The sequence below is a fragment of the Dermacentor albipictus genome, chromosome 1 (genome assembly GCF_038994185.2).
Source record: "Dermacentor albipictus isolate Rhodes 1998 colony chromosome 1, USDA_Dalb.pri_finalv2, whole genome shotgun sequence".
Classification (NCBI taxonomy): domain Eukaryota; kingdom Metazoa; phylum Arthropoda; class Arachnida; order Ixodida; family Ixodidae; genus Dermacentor; species Dermacentor albipictus.
This window is the reverse complement of record NC_091821.1, coordinates 275559519-275574738: the sequence shown is the minus strand read 5'-3', so window position 1 is coordinate 275574738 and position 15220 is coordinate 275559519.

Below are 15220 nucleotides of genomic sequence, written 5' to 3'. Positions count from 1 at the left end.
CAAGAGGCAGGCAGACACGACAAAACGTGGACGGATGTATCTCCGCGTATACACGTCTCGGGGCTTCTCGGTAAACGCTGAAACCTTTTTCTTACTTTTTTTCAAACACGTTTCAGATGCTCTTCAATTTCGCAGAAAATATATCGTGTACCTAGGCGCGTTTATGGCCGCATGCGTGCGTGAGATTCCGGAACCACGTTGTTAGGACCACTGAGATTTGACACCTGAACACATAGGGTCAGCCACATTTGATGCCTGCTTAAATTGCCTGCAATAATCCAATGCTCAAAACAGGGGAGACTGATTCCTTTTCTTGCTGCTGAAAACCTACTTGAATGTCAATAGCATACCACATAATGTTCTGAAGGATGTTAAGCGCTGACAATATCTCTAAGCTTCTTTATATGCTTTCTTAATGAAGAACAATGTAATAAAACTGTTTACTTTTGCAAGTTTCAGAACCCAAACATTGGCACATTTTTGACGAGACCACATTAAGGTGTTTCAGATAAAGACAAATAAAGTGTGTCTAAATACGTGTACAGACTGAATTACGTGTCTAAAGTAGTCGAATGGCCGGCTGTGGATTGCGCCGGCGCCCGTAGCTGCTACCTTGCAGTAACTGCTTCGTTCCACGTATGTTTCTCTGGACCATGGACCCGGCAAGCGGCATGACCATATGTGGTCATGTGTGCGGTGTCGGCGGTGGCGACCATGTGTGCGGTGTCGGCCTGTGATAGCTTTCTTTTTTTTGCGAAAGTTGGAGGCCAACTTGGCCTAATTGTGATTCCATCTGTAAATGTATTCAGTATTCGTGGTCATCCTATTATGCACATGCTTTGGTAATGTGTTCTAATTTTTGTGCTTGCAGTGATGTAAGCATATTTTAAATATGTTGCACTGCACTCATTTATTCAGCTTTGTATTGAAATGTGCAAAATGTTGCCACCCAGTAATGGCCAAGATAGCCAGCAGTATTGTAAAATATATGATGCCGATTCCAATGCACTTTTTTGAATCGACATGAGATGAAGTTTTCATGCAATGTCAACTAAGCTCTATAAAACTAACTGTAGTGTGTACAATTGTACTTATTGTCATCTGAAGCAGCACGAACTCCTATGCAATGTTTGCTTACATACCGCACAGGTCACAACTTTAATGTCATGTAATGTATTCACAGGTCGGTGAACTCACTCAAGAGTCAACTCACCCACGCTTAGACCAACCCGTAAGGCTGAGTTCGTCTGAGCCCGGCTAAGTGGAAATTGGATGAATATGAGTCCGAGCGAGCTCGGCTGGGTAGAATTCCAGTGAGTCTGCAGATGGAGACATGCGATTAAATCCCATCATAGAATACATCAGTAAGCAGCTTCGTCTCACAATCTGACAAAAAGAAGATTCAGATACACAAATGGCATGTTGTCTTTGTATATCTTGCAATTTGCATGGTAGTTTAATTTCACAGGCCGTAAAGACAGGATATGGCTATGAGTTTAAGCAGTATTACATGTAATTGCAAAGGCATTAGCACCCTTGCTTCTGTAGTCTTCATTCATTCATTCATTCATTCTTTCATTCATTCATTCATTATTAATTTATTTATTTACAACATAATTTGCGATATACAAAAGCACGAGGCCTGGCTTATACCTCGTGATATGTCTGCAAACTTGAGTAGCTGCGGACGTGCAGAAACCATCCGAACTTGAAAGGATGCTATCATTTGCAGGAAGGGATGCAACTGGCTGACTTCACTGCACGATGTTGATTTGGTTTAATGTGTTTAATGTAATTTGGCCTAATGTGCACATAGTCGGAATGCAAAATAGCGGCGCTGGGGCCAGGTCGAATGCTCCAAATCTGGAACGAGCGCTGTTTGCAGTTGCTCCTTAATTGCTTGCAAGCAAGTAAAAAACTACGCCTTCTCTCACATTGTTAAACTAATGAACGAGAAGAAAGGGGGTTAACCGAGGGGCCCGATTTTTATTAGTCATATCATAAGAAGCCAACAAACACTCACACCAAGAACAACATAGGGAAAATTACTTGTGCTTAATAAATGAAATAATAATAACATAATGAGGCTCTCGAATCCGGCTACATTGATGCCTTTAGGTAGCATATGTGGGTTTATTGACCAGTTGCCTTCACCCAAAAAGATCACGTTCTCGTGACGCCTGCGGCAAAAAAGACGTTCCACGTCCGCCGCCAAGGTCTGTGAGTGGTGGCGCTGGCTAACACTCCCAGGGTTCTACTAGGACACATAAATACCCAAGAAAGTGGATGGGGAAACAGCGCCGCGCTAGCTGAATCGGTAGAGCATCGCACGCGAAATGCGAAGGTTGTGGGTTCGGTTCCCACCTGCGGCAAGTTGTTTTTTCATCCACTTTAATTTCCATGAATTTATCGTTTCTTTATTTCATTTATTAAGCACAAGTAATTTTCCCTATGTTGTCCTTGGCGTCAGTGTTTGTTGGCTTCTTATGATATGGCTGTTAAACTAAGGCATGCCATCAAAATTATATGGCGCCTCGTGGCGTAACGTGTGTCATGATAAACTTCAGACCTTCCGAGCTAGTTGTGATTGCTGCTACCGTGAATGCGGACAGAAGTAGCGAGAACATATCTATTTCTGCTGCTTAAGGCATTATTAATGATAATGCAGGAATAGAAAACTTAAGAAATCGAAATGACGCTTAAGTGTACATCAGGACGAAAATTATATGGCACGGACCAAAAAAGGAAAGATGGAAGGACGTTTTGGCTCCCCCACGGGAGCCTTGTTAACAATGAGGCAGAACGATTTCGCGTCGCTCTTTAGGTACGGCGCATGAGCGGACCCATGCGTCTTGCATTTATTGGAAGCGAGTGTCCGTCATTGCGAGTAAGCGCACGTGCTCCCGTCTGGATAATCAATGATTCGAGATAGAGCCGCGGCTTTCTGTCCTTTTCTTGCGCAATCACACGTGCCTCTGCCCAGTTTATGTTATGTGCGGCAGATATCGAGTGCTCAGCAAGTGCATCTTGATCTGTGTGCCAGTTTCTGACGTCCCTTTGGTGATAGCGTAACCTTCGTTCAAGATCACCTGATTGGCCGACATACACAGATGGGCAGTCGGCGCAAGGAATCGAGTACACCACACCAGGAAATTTTGCTTTCTTGAATTTGTCCTCGACTCTCCCGTGATCCGACGGAAAAGGTTGCAAAAGACTGCAAAAGCTGCTCGCTGACGTGTTTCGGATGGTGGCCCCACAGAACTATTCACTGCACTACTACTTGCTACGCCAAAATAGTTCAGCCCCGGCCATCTGCGGACTCCCAAAAAAGTCGTAAGCCTGATGACCCATTGCGTCCCATAGTCGATTTCACGCGGTCGCCTCTTCAAAATTTATCCAAGTTTTTGCACCGGGTAATGGCTCCACACATCGGAAGGAGCCCTACGCATATACGAAACACCAAAGACTTCATCGAAAAGTTTCGACACATAGAAATCGACTCCGCGGAAGTGATGGTTTCCTTCGACGTAGTATCCCTCTATACGAGCGTCTCAATTGAACTTGCAATGGAAGTATGCGCCACCGCCCTCGAGGCCGACCGAACGCTACCCGAAGGAACTCCAATCGACGTCCATGATCTGTCCCGTCTTCTTGGTTTCTGCCTCTCAAACACCTATTTTACTTATAAAAATGTCTGATTCAAGCAGATTCACGGAGCGGCTATGGGGGCATCTATTTCCGTTACGGTCTCCAACCTAGCAATGGAATACATCGAAAACCGCGCACTTGCATCACTCATGCTGGCTCCCGAAGTTTTCCTCAGATACAGGAACGACTGCTTTTGTATTGTCAAAAAAGAAGCACTGCAGGAATTTACGATTCACTTGAATATCTAGGAGCCTGCCATACCGTTGAAGAGGAAACCGACGGCCGCGTCCCCTTTCTATAGATGTACTAGTTTCCCGACAATCCTCACGTGTAAAGTTCATCGTTTATCGAAAACCCGCAGATACCGGCCATTACCTCCACTTCAATTCTGTGCCGCGATCTGTCTAGCTGTGGCTATCCTCATCGTGTAATTGAATCTGTGAAACACCAACTTGATCGTCCAAAGTTCCAGCCAACACCAAGTACCCGGAAGCGAGCTGCCATTCCATATGTGCTAGGCATTAGTGAAACCCTGGCGCGTGTATTTCATTCATATGACTACAGACCGCCCATGTACCAGCTCGCAAACTGAAGAATCAGCTAGTCCAAATCGAGGACAAACTAAAGAAAGAAAAATTTCCTGGTGTGGTGTACTCGATTCCTTGCACAGACTGCCCATCTGTGTATGTCGGTCAATCCGGTGACTATGAACGAACGTTACGCGATCACCAAAGGGATGTCAGAAACCGGTACACAGATCAAAATGCACTTGCTGAGTATTTGATATCTGGCGCACACAACATAAACTGGACAGAGGCACGTGTGATTGCACAAGAAAAGGACAGAAAGTCGCGGCTCTCTCTCGAATCATCGACCGTCCAGACGACAGCACATACACTTAATCGCAATGACGGAAATTTGCCTACAATCTATGCAAGATGCTGGGTCCGCTCATGCGCAGTACTTAAAGAGCGACGCAAAATCGCTCTGCCTCATTGTGAGCAAAACTACCGTGGTGAAGCTGAAACGTCATTCCATCTTTCCTTTCTTTTGGTTGGTGCCATCTAATTTTCGTCATGTACCATCCCGACCAGATGGGATTCCGTGAGACCCTTGACTTCTAGGTGTATATCACTAACTTATTATAGCGCCTGCCTAAACTAAGTACACTCCGCAATTTGAAACGCTAGCAACATATTCAAAATATATAAAAAGAAAGCAATGGTCCACTCACCGGGAATAAAGAGGTCGTCCTCAGGGAAGTGTTTCGAATAAACGAGCGTAGTACCCCTCACCTTTTCTCAATCAGTAAGATTCTTATCCCTGCCGGTTTCCGATGCGAGTGTTCTGTTTCTTTAGGGAAACAATGGAATCATACATTGCTGCCTCTTAACCGCGATGACACGCATGATGGTACACAGCAAAATAATTTCGACATCCACTTTTTTTTTCGGGCTTTTTCGCGGCGGCATCACGACGACTTGTGAATTACGACACAACGTTGCAGCGCATGCTGTAATGTGACAATCTGAGGCTGCACCTAGATCGGCTAGTTTTCGGCGCGACCGCTAGGTGACGAGCGCTTAGTTAGAGCCGCAAGTCGAGAAAATAAAGTTAAGAGTAAAATAGACTGGCGAAATAGAGTCGTGAAATCAAGTAAATGGTTGCAAGACCGTTCAGGTATTTGTACAGAAAAAAACATTGATTCACAGTAGAGGAAAACAAATAGGCAGGTTACCAGCATGCATACGACCGGTATAGTGAGAGTGAGAAGTGAGAAGCTGAGACAATCTCATCGGTGGCGGCAATGGAAAATAAAGATGCATTGTGTAACTACCTTAGGCATCGTAGCCACAGTCATTAGGCATCGGAGCCAGCAGTCGAAGTGGAGGTGAAAGTGACTCGTGAGCGCGAGGGCGGGTTACTAAGCTCGGCGGAGTGCTCTTGGGCGCGGCCGGCCAGGACTGGGGCCTGCTGGCATGGACTGAGGGAGCGGGACGTTCCCACAATATATGTAATAAACGAGAATAACGTCAACCGAGGGGCCACATTTTTATTAGTCAAGTTACAATAAGCTAACAACCAACGACAAGAAGGAAAGAACAGACGATATTATTTGTAGTTCTTTCCTCTTTCTATTACCCTCTCCCCCACCCCCAGTGTAGGGTAGCAAACCGGATGCTCTTTTGGTTGACCTCCCTGCCTTTCCTGTCCTTGCTTGCTTTCTCTCTGTCTCTCTCTTAATTGAATTAAAGAAATGATAAATGAGGACATGAAAGTAGAGGAAAAAACAACTTGCGGCAGGTGGAATACGAACTACTGTCTTCGCATTACGCGTGCGATGCTCTGACCAATTCAGCTACCGCGGCGCCGTTTTCCCGTCCACATTCTGGGGTCATCATCATCATCATCAGTCTGGTTACGCCCACTGCAGGGCAAAGGCCTCTCCCATACTTCTCCAACAACCCCGGTCATGTACTAATTGTGGCCATGCTGTCCCTGCAAACTTCTTAATCTCATCCGCCCACCTAACTTTCTGCCGCCCCCTGCTACGCTTCCCTTCCCTTGGGATCCAGTCCGTAACCCTTAATGACCATCGGTTATCCTCCCTCCTCATTACATGCCCTGCCCATGCCCATTTCTTTTTCTTGATTTCAACTAAGATGTCATTAACTCGCGTTTGTTCCCTCACCCAATCTGCTCTTTTCTTATCCCTTAACGTTACACCTATCATTCTTCTTTCCATAGCTCGTTGCGTCATCCTCAATTTGAGTAGAACCCTTTTCATAAGCCTCCAGGTTTCTGCCCCGTAGGTGAGTACTGGTAAGACGCAGCTATTATACACTTTCCTCTTGAGGGATAATGGCAACCTGCTGTTCATGATCTGAGAATGCCTGCCAAACGCACCCCAGCCCATTCTTATTCTACTGATTATTTCTGGCTCATGATCCGGATCTGCCGTCACTACCTCCTCTAAGTAGATGTATTCCCTTACTACTTCCAGTGCCTGGCTGCCTATTGTAAATTGCTGTTCTCTTCCGAGACTGTTAAACATTACTTTAGTTTTCTGCAGATTAATTTTTAAACCCACTCTTCTGCTTTGCCTCTCCAGGTCAGTGAGCATGCATTGCAGTTGGTCCCCTGAGTTACTAAGCAAGGCAATATCATCAGCGAATCGCAAGTTACTAAGGTATTCTCCATTAACTTTTATCCCCAATTCTTCCCAATCCAGGTCTCTGAATACCTCCTGTAAGCACGCTGTGAATAGCATCGGAGAGATCGTATCTCCCTGTCTGACGCCTTTCTTTATTGGGATTTTGTTGCTTTCTTTATGGAGGACTACGGTGGCTGTGGAGGGGTATTTATGTTTTACTACTGTTAGATATGGAGCTGGTTCCTGAGGCTACTTCGAGTTCCCCAAACCGCTTCGAGTGGCAGCACAGCTAATTGAGGAATGCAGAGGCAGGAAAGCGCATTCCAGAGAAGCGGCCGAGCAAACAAGTTTAAGGCAACAAGTTCGTGCGTCGCCGGGATTAGAAGGGGGCCTGGGACAATGGAGCGCAATCGACCCCCTTCGTCTTTGAAGAAGGCATTTGCCACCGCTGCGGAGCCGAGTCACCGGGAGCAGGTGGGCATCCGACAATGAAGCAGGTGCACGAGCGCCCCCCCCGCTCCTTCTCCAGCCTACAAGTGGTTTGCCAGTCTGCGTGGCAAGACCGCAGAGAGCCCCGACAGGTGTGCCCCACGACACGGGCGCCTACCATTGGCTGCAAGTGGCGTCATCGGAGTGGACTCTCCCATTGGTCAAACATGACGTGACTTGCAGTGCTCGAAGGGCTTATAAGAAGCCTTCCAGAGAGACCTGAGGATTCTGGGACATGCCCTGATTCCCTGATTCACCTCTCTCGAACTTCTTGCCGCGGGCCGCAGCGTCCGAGTTGCTGCCGGCCCGTAATGTTTGTACGACTGTTAATTGACGCTCACCTCTCTGTACATAATATGTAAAGAAATCCCTCCCAAGTTTGAGTTTTCCATCCCGAAGTCCCGTCCTCCAACCCCTACATCTGGTTGGCAGCGGTAGGATCGCCTCCGAATACATCAGCTGGTGGCAGCGCTACGAATCAACCTTCGTCGAGAGAGATCGTAAAGAACCGGGAAGAGCGAAGAAGAGAGAGCCTTCGTCGAAAGAGGTCCGAAGAGACTGGGAGTATCGAAGAAGGAGCGAGCCTTCGACCCAGGGAGTCCGGAAGGAACCGGGAACAGCGGACAAATGAACCGGATGGCAGGGTGCTGCAACCGTAAGTGAGCGCGTGGTTTTTTTCCTTATGATTCGCCAGACTCAAAGGTTGTGTGTTCAATTTTGATAGTTCTGGGAATCGGGAGTTTGTTGCACTGTGTATTTGCACAAATTAATTAAGGAAAACAGTTTTAACCACCTGTCGGGGCAGCTGCCATGGATCTTAGAAGGTTGACGAGGTTAGACTTGTTGTTGGTGTGCGACGATTTGGGAGTTGAGGCGGACGAACGGATGGAAACGCCAGCTATCATAAAGGCGATTAATGATAGTGGCAATGATGACAAAAGCATTGCGCTTGCTTGGGAGGTGATACAGGAGCCACGGGAGCGTGTGCGTCGTGTACGTTTGCGAGAGCGTCGTGAGCTTAGGAGTGAGCGTCAGCGTGAAGAACGCGAGAATGAACGGAAGCAGGAGCTTCAAGAACTTACTCTTAGGTGTGAGCGTCACGGACGTGAGAATGAACGCGAACGTGAGCGAGAGGAAAAGTATGAGAGAGAGAAGGCAGCACTGATCAAAGAGATACAGTATTGTGATCAGTTATTGGCACAGAGACAACGGCTGTCTGTGAATTCTGTAGGTAGTACAGAGCGAAAGAATGAGGAAGTGTCTAGCGGACTTTCGCCAGGAGCCGACGAGAAGAGTAGTGCCTGTGAGATTAGCTGCAGATTCATAAGTGAAGGGAAAAGGCTAGCTGCTAACGATGCCTTAGTGGCAACAGAGGCCGTTAAAGGCCGCAAGGAGAGCGACGAGGTGCTGTGCCAACAGATGACTGTAGAGACAGCTAGGCCAGCTGCGAACAAATTGGCACAGTTACCGAGCGTGTGCGTCGCTGATAATGTTAGCGAGGTTGCTAGCGAGGAAAAGGGTACTGTTGACGCGACAGACGCGAGCACCCATGTAGAGCCAGAGGTGCGTGCAGAAGTGAAGTGCGAACTGGGTGATGCAGTTGAGAGTAGTTCTCGGGGTGGCGAGCTCCGTAGCTCACGAGAGAACAACTGCATTGTCCAGGGATCGGTGCGGCTCTCCGCCAGTCTAGATGGCCTAGATAGGGATGATTCAGTTGGTAATCATTCGGACTGTGCGCGTGAGACAGCGATCGATACCGACGGGCTGTGTGCCGATGCACAGCGTGAGCTGGGCAATGTAGTAGAGGGCAGTTCGCAAGAGTGCGAGTTGTCTTACTCGAGTAAAGCCTGCTGCATTGTGCCAGAGTCGGTTGAGCTGTCCGCCAGTCGAGGCAGAGAGAGAGTAGATTTAAATGTAAATCACTCAGACAATGCGGGTAAGAGGCCGATCCGGGCCGACGAAATGTGTACCGGCCAGCACGAGGCACGAGAAGGCGCCATGAAGGCTAGTGCAAAGAGAAAGCGCCTTAAAAAGAAGCGCGGTAAAAACCGAAAGTCGGTAATTAATGTAGCGCCGCCAAAGATGGCGAGAAACCCAAAAGGGCAGGGCGCGAGGAAACAGGTGCGGTCGTCAAGGACGATGTTGACGCATCCAAAAAGTTCGAGCCACCGGTCAAAGGGGGACCGCGAAGAATGTTCTGTACGGACGCGGACAAAGGGCACGAGGCAGCTAAGCTCCTCGTCGTTCCGTAGTTCTTTTCATAGCTCAGCGTGCAGTTCGAAGAAACGCAAGGTGTCAGGACGAGACCAGGTGGGGAGTAGCGACGCGGTCAATCGAGTTTGTGTTGAAAGCGGGGCGCGAGGACGCAAATTGGCAGGAGACCGTAACGTCTTGGGGGAGCTGATAGTGAATCAGCCCTTTTGTTGTTCCTCCGTAGCCAGAGTAGCTTTGAAACTGCGGCCTCCCCGGGTACGACTCAAAGTATGAGTCAGACGTAAGCGTTTGGAATGAGAGGCCAAGAGAGCTTCCGTAGTAGGAAAACGTGTTGTTTTGTATTTTATTTTGAGCATCGGAAAGTTTTTCGCGATTTGAGACTAGGATTTCTTTCAATGTGTAAGGTATGAGCTTTGTTTGTGTTTTCGTTTGAGAAGCTCGAGATTTGAAAGATGCGTTTTAAGTAAACATGTAGTCTCGCGAGATGCTCATTAATAAGTAGATAGGCTATTTTTTTGTGTGTATGTGTGTGAGTAACCTGAGGGTCAAGGTTATTGTTAAGAGGCCTATCGTAACGCGCGTGTGTGTTATTTAACCTTCTTTCTTTTTTAAGTGTTCTTGAATTTTGTAAGGTTAAGCGCGTAGTTTTCAGTGAGTGCATAAGTTGCACGGCGAAGCGTTCTTAGTTCCATTTGCGCGTGTCCTGTGTGGACGGAAGGAAGCAGACTTTATGACTGGGTTGCTAGTGTGTGTTTGAGGGCAGCCGTATTCTGACTTCTTTAGTGAACGTGCGTGGAAAGAGTTAGTAGAAGACGCATCATTTTAAGAGTTCTGCGGAGTGTGTAAGTCCCGCAAGTTTAATTGTTCGTTTACGTCACGTGTCCTGTAGGACCTTCAGGGAAAAAACGTGAGTAAGCGTAAGTGAAAAGTTTGCCTACAATGCAAGTACGCGTTCTGTTTAGTGACCGCAAGGCTGGTGCACTTGTTATTACGTACTTGTGAGGTTGACCAGATTGTTCAGTGGCACCAATACGTGTGATAAGTACGCCACTGCGATAGATTGGAAACATGCTGTTCGTGTAGTTAGGCCACTTATGTTATGTTCGGCTGTTTTCATTTGTTGTTTGCATCCTCAACGACCCTTTTGTTTTGCAACAACAATAGTGCTCTGGTCTTGTCGGCAATCGAGGAGAAATGGATAGCTGTTTGGAGGGGTGGTTGGAACTGTTGTCGAAATTGGGGAAATAAAGGATCAGGGTTGATTTTGACTCAGTAATAGTCTGGCGAGTCAGGGGTGAAGAGCCTGCGCTTACGCGTGGTGCAGCGCTGTGCTGTTTTGTTTGTTTGACGTCTGTTCTCCAGGGCCAAGGATCCCGAAGTTCGTCAAACGAGGCTCGACCCCAGTACCCTGCAGCTTCTTTCAGCGTTCCTCATGGCCAGCGAATTGATTTCACCGGCCATTCAGAACAACCGGGGCGAGGACGAGCTGTTAGATATGGAGCTGGTTCCTGAGGCTACTTCGAGTTCCCCAAACCGCTTCGAGTGGCAGCACAGCTAATTGAGGAATGCAGAGGCAGGAAAGCGCATTCCAGAGAAGCGGCCGAGCAAACAAGTTTAAGGCAACAAGTTCGTGCGTCGCCGGGATTAGAAGGGGGCCTGGGACAATGGAGCGCAATCGACCCCCTTCGTCTTTGAAGAAGGCATTTGCCACCGCTGCGGAGCCGAGTCACCGGGAGCAGGTGGGCATCCGACAATGAAGCAGGTGCACGAGCGCCCCCCCCGCTCCTTCTCCAGCCTACAAGTGGTTTGCCAGTCTGCGTGGCAAGACCGCAGAGAGCCCCGACAGGTGTGCCCCACGACACGGGCGCCTACCATTGGCTGCAAGTGGCGTCATCGGAGTGGACTCTCCCATTGGTCAAACATGACGTGACTTGCAGTGCTCGAAGGGCTTATAAGAAGCCTTCCAGAGAGACCTGAGGATTCTGGGACATGCCCTGATTCCCTGATTCACCTCTCTCGAACTTCTTGCCGCGGGCCGCAGCGTCCGAGTTGCTGCCGGCCCGTAATGACAGTACGTCTGTTACCTGACGCTCCTCTCCCTGTATAGAATGTAAAATAAATACCTCTCAAGTTTTGGGTTTCCATCCCGAACTCCGTACTCCAAACCCGACACTACCAAAACTAAACCTGGGACTCTTAGCCAGTGCCACGACTCACATAGATAGATAGATAGATAGATAGATAGATAGATAGATAGATAGATAGATAGATAGATAGATAGATAGATAGATAGATAGATAGATAGATAGATAGATAGATAGATAGATAGATAGATAGATAGATAGATAGATAGATAGATAGATAGATAGATAGATAGATAGATAGATAGATAGATAGATAGATAGATAGATAGATAGATAGATAGATAGATAGATAGATAGATAGATAGATAGATAGATAGATAGATAGATAGATAAGAGAAGGAGGGAGACCGAGCGGCTACATTTTTTAAATCATGGATATATACAACCGACAGACAGCGAAACCAAGGAAAGCATATAGGGATATAGTTGGCTGTGATTGAAATGAAATGCGACGAAGCTTTGAAAATTCCACCCAATTTATCTATATACACACATACAGAGCAGTATACGCGCGTATGAAGCAATTTATGGGCGCTTCGGCCGGGGTTTGGACTTCACCAGAATGCAATTTGTGGCATAAGTGCAATTTATACACATGTGCATATCAGCCGCATTATCAACCGGTTTACATGGAAAACGAAAAAAATTGGCGAATGAAATACGTGCCAATCGTTGCAATGAACAGCTGATACATGAATAAACAGGTAGCGTTTGCAAACACATCATTTGGAGATACAAAGCGATGATACGCACAAAAAAAGGAAGTTCGAAAGCCAATTGTCAGGTGACAGATGACAATCGTCATCTTTTACCTGACATCTGTGTGATCACATGATCTGTGAGGACACTAGTTTTAAATGTGCCCCGATGACGTAAGTTATGTCGCGGAGCAAAAATAAATGTAATTCTTAAAGAAATATGCGTCACAGCTTCACGACAAAGGCCGGGACGTTGGCGCGAGTCATCATCTGTGATAAAGAGCGGCAGCCCGTCGTCCCAAAGTAACCTGTCACTTTCCGATTTTTTCTCAAGGATGCGACTAAACCGTGGAAGCGTAATCCCGACCTCAAGATGATGATTGCGACCTTTCGGTGGCCGACCGGGCGCGTTATTTGTGTATACTTTTGGTGCATGACAACGAAAGGCCTAACCCCCAAACAGCGAAAGTCTTCACAATGACTTGGGTGGCTGCCCAGAAAGCGCGAACTGCCAGTCTGCTTTCAGTACACACGCTCTGAACCAAGGGGCATATTTACGAGAAACGGGCTCCTATATTACCCATGGCGAGAAATTGACTCACAATTTCTCCCTTATTATCCCTGTGTGTTGATGAGCCGCACTCGACGGCCTGTGTTCCGTATTACGACAAGAAATGAAGTTAGTGCAGTGTCAGGGTAGACTATACGTAAAATTTCTAAATTGATGTCAGAGTCAGGCCAACATTCATATAACATATATGGCAATAAAGAAAACTAAACCTGTACCTCATAACATAGGCGCCGACTACGAGAAAAAAGGAAGGGGGGGGGGGGGGGGGCTCCGGGGCCCGAGCCCCCTCCAGAATTTTCCGGGAGGGGTGGCTGAGCCCCCCCCCCCCCCCCCCCGCCCAGGCGATGCCGAAGCTCCCCCTCCCCCCAGACACACCTAAAGTGCCCTTACCCCAGCTTTGTCACACACGTCATTTGAGGTTTTCTTTTGACTTTCTCGATCTTTTCACTTGAAATTTTACTGGGGCTAATAGCTCACTGCATCAATATTCGCGTGTACGTCCACGACTTCTAGTTCACACTTTTGGTTTTTTTCTCCAAATCCTGACAATAGGAGGACACGCGAATTAGAAGCACTAGCGGCGGCTGCCTCATCCGTATTTTCTCACTTCAACATTGTTTTAAATTTCCACTGTAAACACAATGCACACGCACACAATTTATTTCAATGTACACACAGGGCAAAGCTTATTATATTTTTGAAAGAGATTGAGGTATAGCCAAATAAAATTATATTTCTAAACATATGGATACCCTATGCCTAGAGAAAGAATATGTTGCTGTATGTTCACCACGTTTCAAATTGAATTGCGTGCTTTTTTGACCATGAAAAAAACCTATAGACTTCAGTGACCCCTTCGGCACAGACTTTTATCATGGCGTGTGAAATTCACGTGAATGTTGTGTGTCTCAGTATTGCTTCTTTTTCCAGTGAGCAATGCTAACGACTCATAAAGAAACTCTCCTAATAATTTACAACATTTATAAGGGATAGAACCATCGTCAGTTGCATGCAAAGGTCATAAATATACAGGGTGGCCAAATTAACTATGATGCACCAAGATTTAAAGAAAGAGCAGTGCGTTACTCGAAGAATTCCTAGTGCATATTGTTTACTGTACAGTGGAGCAGCTGCCAGTAATTGTTTTGTCACGGAGATTTAATTACGTAATTGTAATTAATTATCTAACTCAAGACATACCATCCTAATTATCAAAGTGTCCATGAGGCATTTGAAAGCAGAGCCAAGGAACATCTAACTGCGGTATTTTCAGCAACGTACAAACTGCGTACAATTTTTTTCCCACTGATAAATAAACCCCGCAAAATAGGAGAATACCACATGATTGCGCTCCCACCCGGATCATTAAGCAGCGCCCTTGAATAGGCTCCCTCTGAGTTATCCAGAACGAAGTAAAGAAAATAAAGAAAAACATCGTGATCGAGGAGGTGCCTTATCTGTCGCGTCTCGGCCGAAGTAACACGTCGCGTTTGGTGTTAGTTGGAAACAAGCTGTGATAGCTGCTGTCTTAGCGTAGATGAAGTGCACGGATATTTTTTTTTTTTGCCACAAATCCTATCACCACAAAAGCGAATCGCACTGGAATTGCACTGCCAAAAGTCAGTGCAAATGTTTAAAGATGCGTTTCGTTTCATCCCAGCCGCCATGTCTTTCTCTAATGAGCCGAAAGAAAACATCATCCTTGCTTTGGGAGCTGCAAATGGCAACAAAAGGAAGGCCGCAACTATATGTCTGTCATGGACGTGTGGCGGTAGACCAAACGCATCGACTATTATCAGAAATTATGGAAACATCACACAAACCGGCAGCTCCAAGAAAGAGCGGTGGAGGGCTCCATCTTTGAGTCCTTGCCTGCACATGGAGTTCTATAGCAGTTACAGCCTCAAACCATCATGCTAGCGTGCAGAACGTGGCGGCCCAGGTATCCAATTTCCAAGTCATCAGTTTGGAGGATTCTAAATGATGGCCTGTCACCCGTACCACCTTAAGCAGCAGTAATGCTTGGAAGATAGGCACCTGTAGAATCGTCTAGATTTCTCAAATTGTGTCTTCACAAAAGTCGATGAGTCACCTGATTTTTTGAACAACATGATGTGCACAGGTGAAGCCACTTTTCGCAGAAACGCCTAGGTAAATTTGCATAATGCCCACTATTGTAGGGACTCCAATGTACACTGGGTAAAGCGCGATCGGCCCCAGGTCCAGTGGTCGCTCAATGTGTGGTTGGGAATTTACGCGGGTGCTATAATTGGTCCCATCTTCTTCGATCACACACTGACCG